Source organism: Rattus norvegicus, chromosome 14 (assembly GCF_021556685.1).
Source record: "Rattus norvegicus strain SHRSP/BbbUtx chromosome 14, alternate assembly SHRSP_T2T, whole genome shotgun sequence".
NCBI classification, from domain to species: domain Eukaryota; kingdom Metazoa; phylum Chordata; class Mammalia; order Rodentia; family Muridae; genus Rattus; species Rattus norvegicus.
In genome coordinates, this window is record NC_141547.1 from 54,196,590 (window position 1) to 54,212,587 (window position 15,998).

Genomic DNA, 15,998 nt, shown 5'->3' on the forward strand with positions numbered 1-15,998 from the left:
TGAGTGTGCTGTCCCTGACATATATAGGATGCACAATATTGCTGCATACTTTCTATATTGCTGGTTTTTTACATTTATTCAGTTCCCTCTTTTGTATCCCAGAAGCTTAGATATGAAGATCTTGTAGTGTGACAACTGGGACAGAACACCTCACAGATTATTGTTCTCCATATTTTGACCATTGCTTTCCACATTTTGACAATTATGGTTTTCTGTAATGGTCTCTGCTACTAGAAGCCTCCTTGATGAATGGTAAGAACTACACTTATTTTTTCATAAGCACTTCATTCACAGGATTTGGAGAAGTTGATTTGGTTCTGACCTGAAGGTTTTCTCCCTGGGAACTGGCTTTCTTACAGTGCCCAAAGATGCTATGGATATTGCCAAGGGACAAAAGCAATCAATAGTTTCACCCAGCTGTGATGCCAAGAAACTACAACACTGGTTAAATAAGCAAGACATTCCTTTATGTTCAACCATGACAATTGTCTTGGTGTTAATAAGTAGTAGCCTAACTCTACTTAAGGCATACTTGATAGAAAATAATTCATTCCTGGTACTGTATATCTAGTCATGTCATCAAGCCTGGTGAGGTCATGGATATCAGTGGAGAACACACTAACACAACTTTTCCACAAACATGTATTTAATGCTTGCATTCACACAGACTAATTTGTAGCTCTTGCTTTAATAATCATTTAGACTTTTCAGAATACAGTCTAACTTTGTCTCCTATGCTTATTATGACTCACTTGGGTAGTTATTTGTACCATAGCTTATTTTTTATGCCAAGACCCTAAGCAAACCCAGCTCAATCACTGAAAATGGTCTTTATAGAAATTTATAATTAACACAGTCATAAATACATATTTCTCCCACTGTAGATATTATCTTTAAAGTAGTTACACCACAAACCCTGTAGTAAAATCTCAGGAGTAATACTTATGACCTCACAACAATATCTAGCATTTAAGCTGAGATGTGCAGCATAGTCTTACCAAACTCTTTCAAATTCCATTGTAACAAGGTAAATGGAATATATAATTTTGTAAATATGGACTTCTAGGCACTGTGAAATATGGACTATTTTAAAGAAGAAATAGAAGCCTGAATGCTGAGTAAAAATAAATTCCCATTACAAATTTTGAGAAAAGGAGTGGAAATGAAAGGTTAGCTTTAAATGATGCTTTTAAAAACAGAAGCAATTTGATTCATTAGCAGTTTACTGGGGTAAGAATGACTTCTTTTTGATAGGTAGTGGGTAATGAGTGTCTATATGAGTTCATTGAGAAGGTATGGGAGATGATAATGATTCATTGTTGCAAACAGTAATATTGTAGAAGAGCTACTCTTCTTTGAATATAAATCTAGCTTCTTGAGTTTGTAAAACGTGTCCTTATTAAAACTCAAACTATGAAAATAAATATTTATACAAAATGAAAACGGAGGAAACACACATTTAGAGTTGAAACTTTGTACTTCAACAGAAGATATTTAAATATCTTCTCCCCCTAAAATACCAATTATTTTGAAAGACTCCAGGAGCAGGGAGACTCTCTCACTCAAGTCTCGGGATGATGCGAACCCCCAAGAATTCACACAAGACCGTCCTTGCTATAATCACATGAGGTTTATAGATAGGAACCAGTGCACTGGGGTCGAGATTCATATCCCACGCAGGGACAGTGGAGTTCGACCCCGAGAGGCTGGGAGAAAGGGTATTTAAGGGAAGAAGCCATAACTCAAGGGGGCACGGGTGGTGTCATTGGAAAATCACAAGAAGCTTCCTGTCTTCCTGTCTTAACACAAGATTGCTTAACTTTGTGTTCAGTTTAGTTCCTAGGAAAAGCTTTTGCTTGTCAAGGTTGTTTTTTAAGATTTTAATCTAACTTTATGGTCAGCTTGTTCCTGGGAGAAGCTTTCTATTATCTTTATTAGGTCAGGAATCGAAAATCTAAGGGCCTTATCTTAAGTCCTTTTATCTAGTTCCTGGGAGAGCAGGCTCAAGAAATGTGACCTTTTACCTACTTACAGGTAGAGGGCACAGTCTGGTCTGGAATTTGAGGTATTTAGGGCTTCTTGGGGTGAGATAGCATTTTTAAACTTCTGACTTCTTAGCTGCATTTTTTATTCTTTCAATTTCATTTAATAATCTCAACATAAATAGTCTGAAAACATTTTCAAGTCAGAAGAATGGGTATTAGTGTTATCTCTTCAGAACAGGTAATCTAGGAACATATTGAAAGCATCTTGCTAACTGTTTCTAAGCCATATGCCAGGGTCATCTCTGCTCACATATGTCATAGAAAACTGAAACTAATCAGACAAAGCAGTAATAATATCAATTTGTATCCAGGCTGGAAGAGAGAAAGAAAAAAAAAAAAAGATGGGGGAACGGGAAGAGGAAGAAGTTACTTTGGTCAATCACAAGATTGTCTCTCCTGGCATTGTAAGCATTAAAAAGAACAGTTTTATTGACTTTAACAGGTCTTCAAAGTTTTATAGAATTGATGTAATATCATCCTGACTTTGATCACAAATGCATATAATTTTAAAAGTATTCAATATAGTGTACTCTTTAATCTGGTAAAGTTTAGATGAAAATAAATTTTATAATGTAATTTCTCAATAGTCCATTTTCTATGTCTCAAATACAGAATGTATTTCAATACACAACTATAATTATTTCTTCTCAGAGAAATAAGTATGTCAACACACACACAGAACAAAAACAAACAAACAGCAAAACAAAACAACAAAACAAACAAACAAAACAAAAATCAAACAAACAAACAAAACAGCTCTAACCTTACAGGAATTTCAAGATTGTTTATTTTTTTTTTATTTTTTTTTTATTTTTTTTTTTATTAACTTGAGTATTTCTTATATACATTTCGAGTGTTATTCCCTTTCCCGGTTTCCGGGCAAACATCCCCCTCCCCCCTCCCCTTCCTTATGGGTGTTCCCCTCCCAACCCTCCCCCCATTGCCGCCCTCCCCCCATAGACTAGTTCACTGTGGGTTCAGTCTTAGCAGGACCCAGGGCTTCCCCTTCCACTGGTGCTCTTACTAGGATATTCATTGCTACCTATGGGGTCAGAGTCCAGGGTCAGTCCATGTATAGTCTTTAGGTAGTGGCTTAGTCCCTGGAAGCTCTGGTTGCTTGGCATTGTTGTACTTTTGGGGTCTCGAGCCCCTTCAAGATTGTTTATAATGAAGTCAACTATGGTTACTCCACATTTATGTCTCTCCAAGTACAAAATGGAAATAGTTTCATGGACATTTTATATTAACAAAACAATGAAAATTCTGCATCAAGGCATTTTCAAAGTACATTATTTGAAATGTTAAATAAGTAGTTATGGCCACCAAAGGAATCTCAACCACAGAATTCAGATATGGTCTGATAACATTTTCCCCTTTTCCACTGGTAAGGAAGTAGAGATTTATTAAGTTAATATACTCAAAAATTGTTTTAGTTTGTCCTGCTGTTAGATCTTACAATTCAGAAGTGATCCAGCAAAGTCTTTTTGTGTGGCTAAAGATAGTTCATAAACATTTTAATTACAATAAAATCAGCAACATCCAAACTGTCCATAGTCATTGAAGTTTTTAGTTTCTGGTCACAAGCTTATTCAGGTATAAATTTAAGTTCATATGAATTACCTTTAATAAATATGTAGTGTTAGGAATATTTTCCCCTAATCTCATTTTCCAATAATGAGACCCATAAATTGACTATTGATCCAATAGGAGAGATTTGTAAAGCAAAATGGTTTCTATTTTTCCTCTACTAAAATATCATGCTATAGATATTACCCTCTGGAACCAATTCTTTAAAAGCATACTTTTAAAGAGTACTTTAAAGGCTTTGTTTTTCCTATTATGTCTTTATAATTTAAAACACAAAAGGAGTAAAAAAAAATTGTCTGATGTCAGAAAGGAAAGCAAATAGATGGGCCATTGCTAAGAACACCCTACAAAGAAGATGTGCAATAATTCAAGATTGCTAAGAAGTCTGCAGTAACTGGTAAAACCTAGGACCCCCCCCCCCAAATTTTTTTATAATTATTTACTTTGGCCTGAGGTGATGACTCAGTCTATTGCTTGTCCCTCATGTATGAATTCAATAACATGCCATCTTCATAAATAGTAGGTGCCTGAGATCTGGAAGAGGAAGAAACAGGTACATCTCTGAGGCTGGTTTGGTCAGCCAGTATAGTGAAGACGGTCTTTACAGATATTATGTCAAATGAAAACTATAGGAAATGAAAATGTTGCAGCACTATTGAAGAAAATATCCAAAGATATTTAGGTCCTCTCCACATAACCATAAACATATTATACACACATAACAACATTTCTACATACATGTGTCTTTTAGAGTTTTCTGATTTTTTAAATTTACTGTCATATTCATGTGAAATATGTCATTTCAATCATATTTATATACATATTATATGAGCACTCAAGAAATATTTTGAAATGTAGACATTCATTTATTAGCAAAGAAATATGAAAACAAAAGTAAATGAGACATGTTCTGTCTAGAATGGCCTTTGTTTACATGTATATTAACTAAAAACATCTTTTCTCTATCTGTTGGTTGCCATTTTGTCCTATTGACAGTGTCTATTTCCTTGCAGAAGATTTTTAAGTTTCAAGAGGTTCCATTTATCAATTAGTGATTTTAGAGTCTGACGACTGGTGTTCTGCTCAGGAAGTTTTCCCCTGTTGCAATCTGTTGGAGGCTATTTTCCATTTCCTCTTCTATTATATTCAATTTATCTGATTTTATGTTGAGCTCCTTGATCCACTTGGACTTAAGATTTGTACAGGGTGATAAATATGGATCAATTTGCATTCTTCTACATGCAGACCCAAGGGATGGATCCTAAGTTCGGTCAGTCATTCCTTCATTCTCCTCTCCTTTTTTCTTTTAGACAAGAACAATTCTGAGTGAAAAATTTGAAGGTGATTTCGTGTCCCTGTCCCTTCACTGGGGGCCCTGGCTAACTACTAGAGGTGGTCTCTCCAGGTTCCATCTTCCCACTCTAGGGCATTTCATCTAAGATCACACCCACTGAATTCTTGGAGCCTCTCACTTCCCAGGTCTCTTGGATTTTGGTGGACAGTTTATGGGAACATTTGGAACGTAAATAAAAAATAATTAATTAAAAATAAAAAGAAAAATAAATCAAATCTACTAGAACTCAGGAAACGAAGCCTATCGCTAAACTTTGGGACCATTTTTGTGAACCATGTAGTTGCAGATTATTTTCCAGGATATCTGCTAAGAAGAAAATAACAGAACATTGTCATATATATTTTCTGGATATATATGCCTTTTAATATTGGGAGACAGTAAAATTCAAACCGGTCTTGTAAAACAGACATGGCAGATGCTTAGTGAAATCTAACACAGTGTGGAAGTAGAAGAGACATGGAAGGGATTACATTAGAATACTTACAATCACAGGCCTTTCAGAAGGTTCAGTGCTTTGGAGAAATATCTGTGAAGGTTGAGTGACAACATCAATTACCATTTTGTTATGATCTTGTGAATGTAAAATTATGATTCCTTGATTTCACCTTGATTTGCTTTTTTTAAATAAATATAATAGAAAACAAAGACCAAGCAAGAGATAAGACATATTTTCAACACACTTGTTTTCATATTTCTATGCTTATTACTGAAATGTCTATATATGTTTGTAAGGCTGTAAAATTGAAAAGATGGGAAAATAGGTAAGAAAAAAATTTAAAATAATGATAATAAGGGAATATAAATTTCTATAATTTTGAATATTCCCAATACCCAGAAACTCTAATCGACTTTTTTTCAAGTAAATCAAATCATTAACCAACAAAATAAACTAATGCCTAGTGTAGTGCTAAACACATCTAAATAATGCTTTTGAACACAAATTATATTACTTAAAGTGCAAAGGAAAATTCTGGCTGAAAAAGAGTTAGACATGGTTTTTGTTGTCATGAACTTATAGCATATGTGGTTGCCTACATAAGCCCTTACAGAAGATCAAGTTAGCCAACAACCTGTTATAGATGTGAAAGATAATCTCTGAGCTTCATACCAGATGGAGAAGCGATTGGCAGTTGATAACTAGTGGATAGGAAGAATGAAGATCATAATTTATTTATTTTTTGATTACTTGTAGGTATCCTATTCTCTAATTAATGGCAACACATCCATGCACATATGGGCAGCATTAACTAAACTTTAGGAGGTTGTGTTGATGGGACATTAAAGTATTCAGAAATCAAAGTGGAAATTTTTGTAGATATGCTTACTTTTCATTACATGCTTGTGTGAAATTATCAAATGAAATTGAGAAAATATGAAAGTATGGAACGTCTGCAGTACTAATAACCCAACAGCGTAAGGTAAGCAAAGTAACTGTGCCAGGAATGTTGTTCCTATTAACCTGTGTAGGCAGGCAGTATGCAGGAAGTTGCTGATATAGGAAGTCAGAAGCAGTATGATCTCCTAAACTAAGGAAACACAAATATCATTTTCAGGCTGTCAAGATCCAGGAAATTCTTGACAAGGGAGCCCAAGGGATGGTACAATTAAGAGAAGAGAATTTGTCATTCTTTTGATGATGCACCAATTTACTTTTGTAATTGCAATCCTGAAATTTCAGGAGAATGTGTGTGCAGAAAGAATAATCCACCCAAATCTCTCTTTCTGTTCACTAAATTCAAAACCTCCTGTGCTACACATGATTTATCCCCATTCCCCCAGAAAGACTGTTGCCCCTCATTATTCTCATTAAAGGGCAATATACTCCTGTTGGAAATTAATTTATTTACTTTATTTTTATTTCTCATTTGCCTAGATTAGTCTTGATATAACAATCTCAAAATATAAAGCACTTTTGATAGATATAAAATGATATCAAATATTCCGTGTACATGCTGTTACTCTGGTTATTAAAATACAATCTATGGGTATAAAATATTTCAGTTGGACAAAGATTTTTCTTTTCCTTGAGAATAATGATTTTTCTATACCTAGGAAGAGAAGGCTCTCATTTCATGTGAAAATGTTATGAGCTATAATTTACAGCTTACAGTTTCTTTACATAAAATATAATGTTCAAAATTTTATAAAATATTTAAGTTTGTGTATTCCCCAAAATTATATGATTATGACTTTAAAGTCAAGTTATTCTTTTATAAGGTTAGTATTGTAGTTGCTAAATAATCCAGACATTTATAGTTTTATTCTGTACTATACAAGTAAAAATATGAATATGTTGATAGCCCATTCTGAAGACACTCAGAGAATAGCTAGACTGAAGATGAACATAATTCCAGAAGTTATTCAAAGCAAGGCAGGTTAACGAAGTGAAGAAAACAAAATAATTCAGTTGCAGAAAGCAAGGCGTACAAACTGAGTCAGCTTGTAAAAATGCAAACCATATAAAGCATTAGGGGAAAATAACCTGGCCCATTCAAAGGCCAGGTGAAGCATGTGTTAGTGCAAAATAGACCCAGGGGTGATGACACAAGGCAAATTATATATGAGTTTGCAATGCAGGTCTGCAAATAAAATGATCAGCCTCTTTTGTAATGTGTAGAATTTAAAAGCAGTTTAGGAACTGTGGTTTGATCATGCTCTCTCCACACACAGAATAAAACTGTTTAAAGCATCCACTATCACTATCATAGTATGTTAAAACTCATTGTTTTATATTCTAATCAATTCTTAGTTTCTATTAGCAATATTAATAAACATTTAAGAGACAATATAAAATGTCTGAGAAGTTGAATTAGTACATTAAAAATTAGCTTTTGGCTATAAGAAATTTAAGTGCCACTAAAAAATGATCATTTTGCAAAGAGAATGAAAAGGTCAGATCATAAATAAGAAAACAAAAACAAAAACCAAGTAATTTTATATTAAAAATTAAATATTTTCCTGAAGAAATGTAGAATACTTCAGAATAACCTATACTTCTGATTTTCTTCATATGTGCATTTAAATTCATGTCTATATATTTATGTATTTTATCATATGTTTCTGGATGTGTGCTTGTGTATGTGTGTGCATATACATACACCCATGTGCACATGCATACCATAGTACACCTATGGGGGTAAGAACACGAGTTGTAAGAATGAGTTATTTTCTTCCACCAAGTGTGTTTATGATAATAACCTGATGTCAAGAGTTACAGTGGTAAGTAACTTTTGCTGCTGATTCACCTCATTGGCCCAAGATATTTTTGATATTCTTTTTTTTTTTTTTCAGATGAGGCCAGTACAATGTGAGGGTGAGAGCTCTGGTTTAACATCTGAAATCCTGCTTCAGATTTAGTCGCCCCAGATTAAACCAGCTCTACCTAATTAGTCTCAAGTCAACTAAGCAAGTACAATCAAGGGGAGTATGTTCCTAGTTAGACGAACATCCCAGCATATTAGGGTATGTAAGTCCCACCCCTAGCTGAGGAGCTATAGGTAATTGATACCTACTGGGGAGATTTTGTTTTCCTTAAGTTTGCAGATTCTTGTCAGTTGATCATACTTCAGTCGATGTCCACATGCCCAAGTGTATAAAGGTATTACAAATTTCACTAAATGTGCTAAAAATTATGAGAGTCCAGTATTTATAGGGACATGGAGGGTTTGGTAGAGTGTGTACAACATAAAAGCATGTCAGGAAGTCTGGTAACGTGCAACAGGTCAGGACATGTAGGCTCAGCGGGCACACACCTGAGGCTTAGTTGACTCTCAGCTTGCTAACAAACCCCTTACTTGGAACACAGGCCATGCTTCTCACACAGAAGAGAAATGATGTATAGTCATGTAGGTTAAAAAAAGAATTCTGCATGTTAATGAGCTACCTGGAGGCCTGAAGGTTTTAGCCAATAAGCTTCCCATTTTGGAAATCCCACCTGCAAATAGTATTTAATATCAGGTACACCCTGAGAAGCAGGGTATAGTTTTAAGCATCCATTTTGTGTCATGACAATAAACAGTTTGGAACCACAGATTGTCTCTGTTTACCAAGAACTGCTGTGGAAAGCCATGGAGGCCTTCTACAGAGACCCAGCTTAATCTCCCTTAGAAGGCCTCTCTGTGCTCCCTGCCACAATTGCCACCATGCCAACCGCTGTCCATCTAAAGACTAACATACCCACTGGAACAATCTGGACCTCCACTTTACCCCAGCCCTTGGCTAGATGCTGTTCCCAGTCGCCAGGATCCCAGACTCCATTCTCAGCTCTTCTGTATTTCCCAGCATAGCTTGGAAATCTAAGAGCATGAGAACCCCACGGCCCTGAGCTCGATGAAAGATGAGGAACCCCCTTTACCAACTCTGGCTTTTCTACATCTCTGACTGTGGTTTTCCACCACCAGAACAGAGCCTAGGTGCTTCTGTCTGGCCTAGCACCAGCCCTGGCAGCAGGAGCATGGGATAAGCACAGTCAAACTCCCCTTTTTCCAGCTCCCCAGTGACAGAGCTGACAAGGCCCTACAATACAATAGGAGAGATGTTGAATATGATTAAATTGTAATTTATGAAACTATACAAATTTCAAGAAAATATTTTAAACTTTCAAGATGCTCTCTGTGTACTCCTGCAGATCCTTGTAATCAAGATGAAAGTTTTCAGTTAGTCTGAGGAACCCCAAATTAGTGCTTCCCCATATCAATTCTGTATCTAACATGGTGGAATTCATTCCTAGCAGTAAGGCTTTGTCCTCCAATGGGACTCTGAGTAACATCATTTTTGGAGCAATTGTAATAGACAGATCCCAGTCTCCATGAAGTGATATGTGAAGACCCTGTGTGTAAACTGAAGAGATGTCCTATTAGATAATCCAGCAGGATCAGAACAATAGGGATTATAGTACACGTGACTAGGGTAGTCAAATGAGTGGCCTTCTTTGACCTCAGTAGATAGAAGGTCAGAACCTTATTCTGAGGTCCGTGGTAAAGAGGTCCTAGGAAAGAGAGTTAATCAAGGTAAAATCCAGGGTTCTCTATGGACAGCACACTTCAAATACTCCATATAATATCCAGCATTGCCATTGCTCTCATAGCTGCTCTCATAGGCAGTGTGACACACAAACCACAGTTATGCATATACACTCCATTATCATTCTCTCTCTTTTCTAAGGAAGGTGAGCCTATCCACTGAAGGATATCAGAGCAGCAGTTGGAGTATCAGAAAATTATCAGAAGAGGTGTCCAGCATTTGTAAGCAGTCTAGGTAAGTTTGAGTTACCATGGTGAGACCTAAAGGAGAGAAAAAGAGCAATACCCTCCATAACACAGACTTTCCTAATACCTGCCAAACTCCCTAAATTTTTCCAGGAGTGAGTACTGTGACTGCCTGTCCTTTATGCTTCATGATTTGTTTGTGATTTATTTGCGAGATGAAGACTTTGAAGTCAGGTTGGCTGAGGAATGATGTCAGGATGGGGAACAGAGAGAGGAGTCACAGGATTAGCTGTATGTCAGACATGTATGTCTGGGGACTATGAGTCCACGGCACAGAATATACAAACTATAATATCTCAGTATGTTCTGTGGCCAATAATCAGGGGCATTAGGTGTCATGCTTACTTGTCCATTTGGCAGGAATGTGGATGTCTTTGGATTTGCATGGTATTTACTTCTTTTCCTCTTACACCAATTATAAATATGATTTTATGCCTCTACATAGTTTTCATTTTTGAGTCTTAAATTGAGGGTTGAATTTCTAGTCATACCCAGAATGTGCTTATGAAGATGAGAATTTTTGGTTTTTTGTTGAGATTTCTGGATAAGAATTTTGTTCAGTTTCTTCACTTCACTCTTTACCAGAATGTCAGTCTGAAAGTTTGTATGTACTGAGATCAGTTGTAGAAAAACCAGGAATTTTCTATGTGAAATGACAAAACATTAAAGAGAACTTAGTAACTACATAATCTATTAATTTTTTTCAGGATTGAGTGAACTTAAAAAATTCAAACTTGAAGAAAGTATAACATCAGAGAATCATTTCATGATACTTTATGTAATATGAAACAAAAATATCAATGAGAATAACATATGAAAATGTAAAAAGAGAAAAAGGATCAGACAACACTGAGAGTCAACTAAGGACAAGTCTAGTTGCAGAAACATTTCACTCTGGAGTTATAACTTCATATTCCCAGAAACAAGATTACACAAATGACATAATCTCTGGGAACAGGAGTTTGAAATAACATGAAGACTTAATATTTCCAGAGCAGTGTTTATGCTACTGTTTGTGGATTGGTTTAAGATTTCAGAACATTTATTGGGTTGGGGATTTAGCTCAGTGGTAGAGCGCTTGCCTAGGAAGGGCAAGGCCCTGGGTTCGGTCCCCAGCTCCGGAAAAAAAAGGAAAAAAAAAAACAAAAAACAAAAAACAGAACATTTATTGATGAGAGTTATCTCACATTCAGTAAAAGACTAGCATCTCTAGAAAGGAACATGGCATTGTCTCCCTCACATAGGATGACTGGCACCATTTTAGCCTATTATAATTTTAGCCTATCATTAGTTTTAGCCTACGGAACCTTTCATTTAAAAAAAAATGAGGGGGCTGGGGATTTAGCTCAGTGGTAGAGCGCTTACCTAGGAAGCGCAAGGCCCTGGGTTCAGTCCCCAGCTCCGAAAAAAAAAAAATAAAAAAATAAAAAGAACCAAAAAAAAAGTAAATAAATAAAAAATAAAAAAATGAGACCAAAGTTTAAATCCATGAATTTATTCTAATAGCTAATTTATAAATATTTTAATATTTGCTTTACAAAAAAAATCACAATATTTGGAACCATTATGTTAGAACTACTACGTGTGTACATTACTTATTTAATCTGAGAGTAAAAAGCCAAATAAAAGAAATGTATCTTTAAAATTTACTGTGTAATTATTTTTCGGTTAATGATAAAAATAGTTTCACTTAACTATATTTTTATTCTCAACAGCTTTAGAAATATTTTGAAGTTTTGTTCTTATTGGTTCTTACCTTTTGTTATTCTAAAGGAATATTAAATAAATATTTGTATATTAATAAATACATGTAAATTCTTATATATAGTCATAAAAGATAATTGACTTGAGGCCACTTTGATTATGGTATTTAGAAACCATAAAACTACATACATAACTTTCTATTGGTCCTTTTGTATCTGTGAAATCAGATACTGTAATCTTATAAGAATATTATCTGCATTTATTACAAGGAAACATTTAGAACACAGCTCTTACTCATTGGTAAGAGTTAAGTTGGCAAAAGAAATTTGCATATGTTCTTAACATTAACAAATTAACATTTTTCACATTTTTAACTCCCTATCTTCAAAAGCTTTATTCTGTTGGAAATAAAAATTGAATTTATTCAGTTCATATTTTTTATTAGAGAAATAAATGGATATTGATTAAGTATTTTATTTTTGCATCAAATTACCTTTTTCAATTAACACATGCTATTGTTTATTTAAACAAAGTCAAAATGATTAAGAATTATTTATTCTGAATATCACAATGAAATTAAATAATTAAATTTTGGACTGTGTAAATCACATGGTATCAAAGCTGGCATATGCCTGAATTCAAACACCAAGCAAGAATATTTATATTTCATTCATTTATTAAATGAGTACTTTACCTAATTAAGAATATATATGGATGAGCTGGCTTTCGTAGTCCATCTCAGCATTCAGGAGACAGAGAGAGTTAGATCTCTGTAAGTTTGAGGCCAGTATGGTCTACAGAGATCCGGAAGCCAAACAGACAAAGCACAACTCAAAAATCAAAAGTAAATAATAAACATTTAACATGAAATGTATAGTTTCTCCTGCAGGCACTGTCATTATCAAAAATGCAAAGGTAATTATATATTCTAAGGATGCTGTCCTGTAATGTCTGTGAGATATATTTGATCAACTATCTCAAAATCAAAGTCAAAATCTAAAGAGATTTGATCAAAGATTTTTTGTACCACTGGGGATTTTCTACTATGAACAATGATAAAATATGCCCATATTTTATGTTTTAAATTTCAACCAAATATACATTGTAATTTCATTACATTTGAATATTTTAATATTAAAAACATACAATTAAATTAATATGCCACCAGAAATTAAAGAATATGAGGAGCAGCACGTAGAATTACATCCTGGGCTGCACTCTGAAAAACCATTTTTTCCAAATTAGTAGCCACACATACCAACTTTTCCTATGATATTAGTGGCTAGACACCCTTGTGTTAAATGTTTGGATGAAGGAAGTTTTCTTCTTTTTTTTTTTTTTTTTGGTTCTTTTTTTCAGAGCTGGGGACCAGGGCCTTGCGCTTCCTAGGCAAGCGCTCTACCACTGAGCTAAATCCCCAACCCCGAAAGTAGTTTTCTAACCCACACAGAGTCAGAGAGAGTTGACTTTATCTCTGAGATTTATTTTGATGTAAGATTCTGTTCCTGAGGTCTTTGTGCATTTTACTCCCTATTTTTTTTTTAGAAACGGTGTTTATTATATCCTGTATGTGCATGTTTATGAACTTTCATGAGTTAATTTGTATAATATATATATATATATATATATTATACTCTGGAAACAAGAAAAGGGTATCATATCTCTTGTTGCTGGAGTTATAGTCAGTCATGACAGTATATGGATGCTGAGATGCCAACTATGTCCTTGGAAAGACCAAGACATGCTCTTGATCATGCTTGTTGAAAAAAAAAATGTGGGGCAAATTTTATCCATATATAAATTCAGATACTAGAGTACAATTAGCTTTCTTTGTCTCATCTAAAACTGTCACAAGGAATGAAAACTCAAAATGTATTCCACAAATACTTGTCTCAGAAATTATGCATGGAAGATTTGTGTTTCAAGAATCACAGTACCTATTTGAGAGCCTATTTGGTTGGTTGAAAATTTATATCATTTGAATTTCTTCAAATACGGTCTCACGTTTTTATAGTAAGGTCATTTGGTAGGTGAATAACATTCATTTTAAAACTCTCATTAACTCTTCCTCTGTTACTTATTAAATTAATGTTGCTCCAATAAAAAATAAACTTCCATGACAATATGTTTATTCATGAATTAGTTTTAATTCTCAGATCCCTTCTATTTTGCCACATTGTGCTGAACTAAAATGGCCAAGTATAACTTAGATCTAAGTACAGATGAAAATAGATGAGTAATAACCCTGATGCCTTGTTCATTTTTCTCTCAATTTTACATGCCATAAAAAGACAGTTTATTGATGACAGTGCTCATCAGTTTTACAGGAAACATCAAAAGAATATTGTACTTCATCTCCCTTTGCTGTGTCCTTACAAGAAACAGCACTGCCCTTTGAATAACATTTACTGCTACATAAGTATGCAGTAAGATATATAGTGGTATATAGTGGAGTATAAGAATTCCACTTAGGCAACTTCTGAAAAGGATAGCTAAGTGCCATTTCTTGTTTTGAGTAGCTCAAAATACCCTTTTAAATGGTTTCATTTTTAGTCATTCTTTGAGTACTTCATAAAATGTACCTAGATCATAACCATCCTCTTCTAGATTCAAACTTTCTCTAAGTCCCATGCACTTCTCTCCTTCATTCTCATTTCACAAGACTATCATCATACAACATCTGTGCTGCCCATTTACTCTTGGATATGTGACTTTTCACTCAAACATGCCTACTAGGGATCATATTCCTAAAGACTCAATTCTCCCTTCCACAGGCTATCAAAGGCTAATAATTCCTTAGTTAGGAGTGGGATTTTGTGCATCCTTTTGTCCTCCATGACTAGATTGTTCTAGCATGAGCTTGTACATGGTTTGTGAATGGTGTCATAACCACTGCTGAGCTTATGTCTAACTCACCCACTCTTTCTAGAAAATTATTTCCTTGCAATCATACTATTTTTGACTCCTGAAATCTGTCCCTTCCTTTTCTGCAACAATCCTTAAGACTTGGCAAGATGTGATGTGATTTGGTTTCTCCATTTAGGGCAGAGCTTTCTGTAGTCTATTATCTTTGAAAGTTGATTACTTGTGGGTATCTGTGTTAGTCTACAGTAGTAAAAATTTGTTTCTCTTAAGTGCTGTGTGAGGTACTAAGCTGTGGATATAAAAGTGTACCATTAATATTATGAGTAGGTGTTTGTTTTCTCTTAGGACCTATGCACTATCTTGTTCCAGAGTTTTGCCCTTGACAATAGTGCCAGGTATGTCCTTCAAATCATTGAAATGGGCTTAAACCAACCAGAAAGTGTTTGGTTGTTAAAAATATCTTTTATGTCAGAAGTTGAATATCTTGTATTGCTTTAGTAAACATTTAGGTACTTTTGATCACTTTTACACATGTGCATATAATTGTCATGTTACATATTGAGCCCACTATAAAATGAATAAAATGTTATTTACTTTTGTAATTGAAAATATCTCAGCCCCTTCCCCTGTGCTGATCACAAAAGTCTAAATATTGTATTGTTATTCTAAAATTAGGACGAAAGCCATTTCGTCTGTCCTTTGCTTGATCCTTTTATCTTACTCCAAAGAATTATATTCCATGTTTCATTTAGACTATTTCCTGTTATTTGTCCATCTAGACAATAAAAGGCAGAGTTAGATCTTCCATTTTTTCTAATGTGTTCCATTGTACCTCTAGGTAGCAAACCTCATTACATAGATCAAAACCAGATAAACTTCTTTATACTAACCATGGAATTTTCAACTGTAGTTTCTTGAATATAAAAACTAAGATTTAGGTTTGAGATTCCAAATTACTTCTTTAAGCAAAATTATCCTATTTATCAGTATCTCAATGCTGTATATGCTTGTTGAATTTTTCCTGTCATGAGAACTGGCTTGATTTAGCTCCATAATAATGAAATTTGCTAAACTAGACCAACCGGTTTTGTGTTGTTTGTTGTGAACAATGATTTTTGTTCCAGGCTAGTTGGATTAGACCTCTGTGTCCTCAGTGTCCAGCTGAGTAAATTTAGG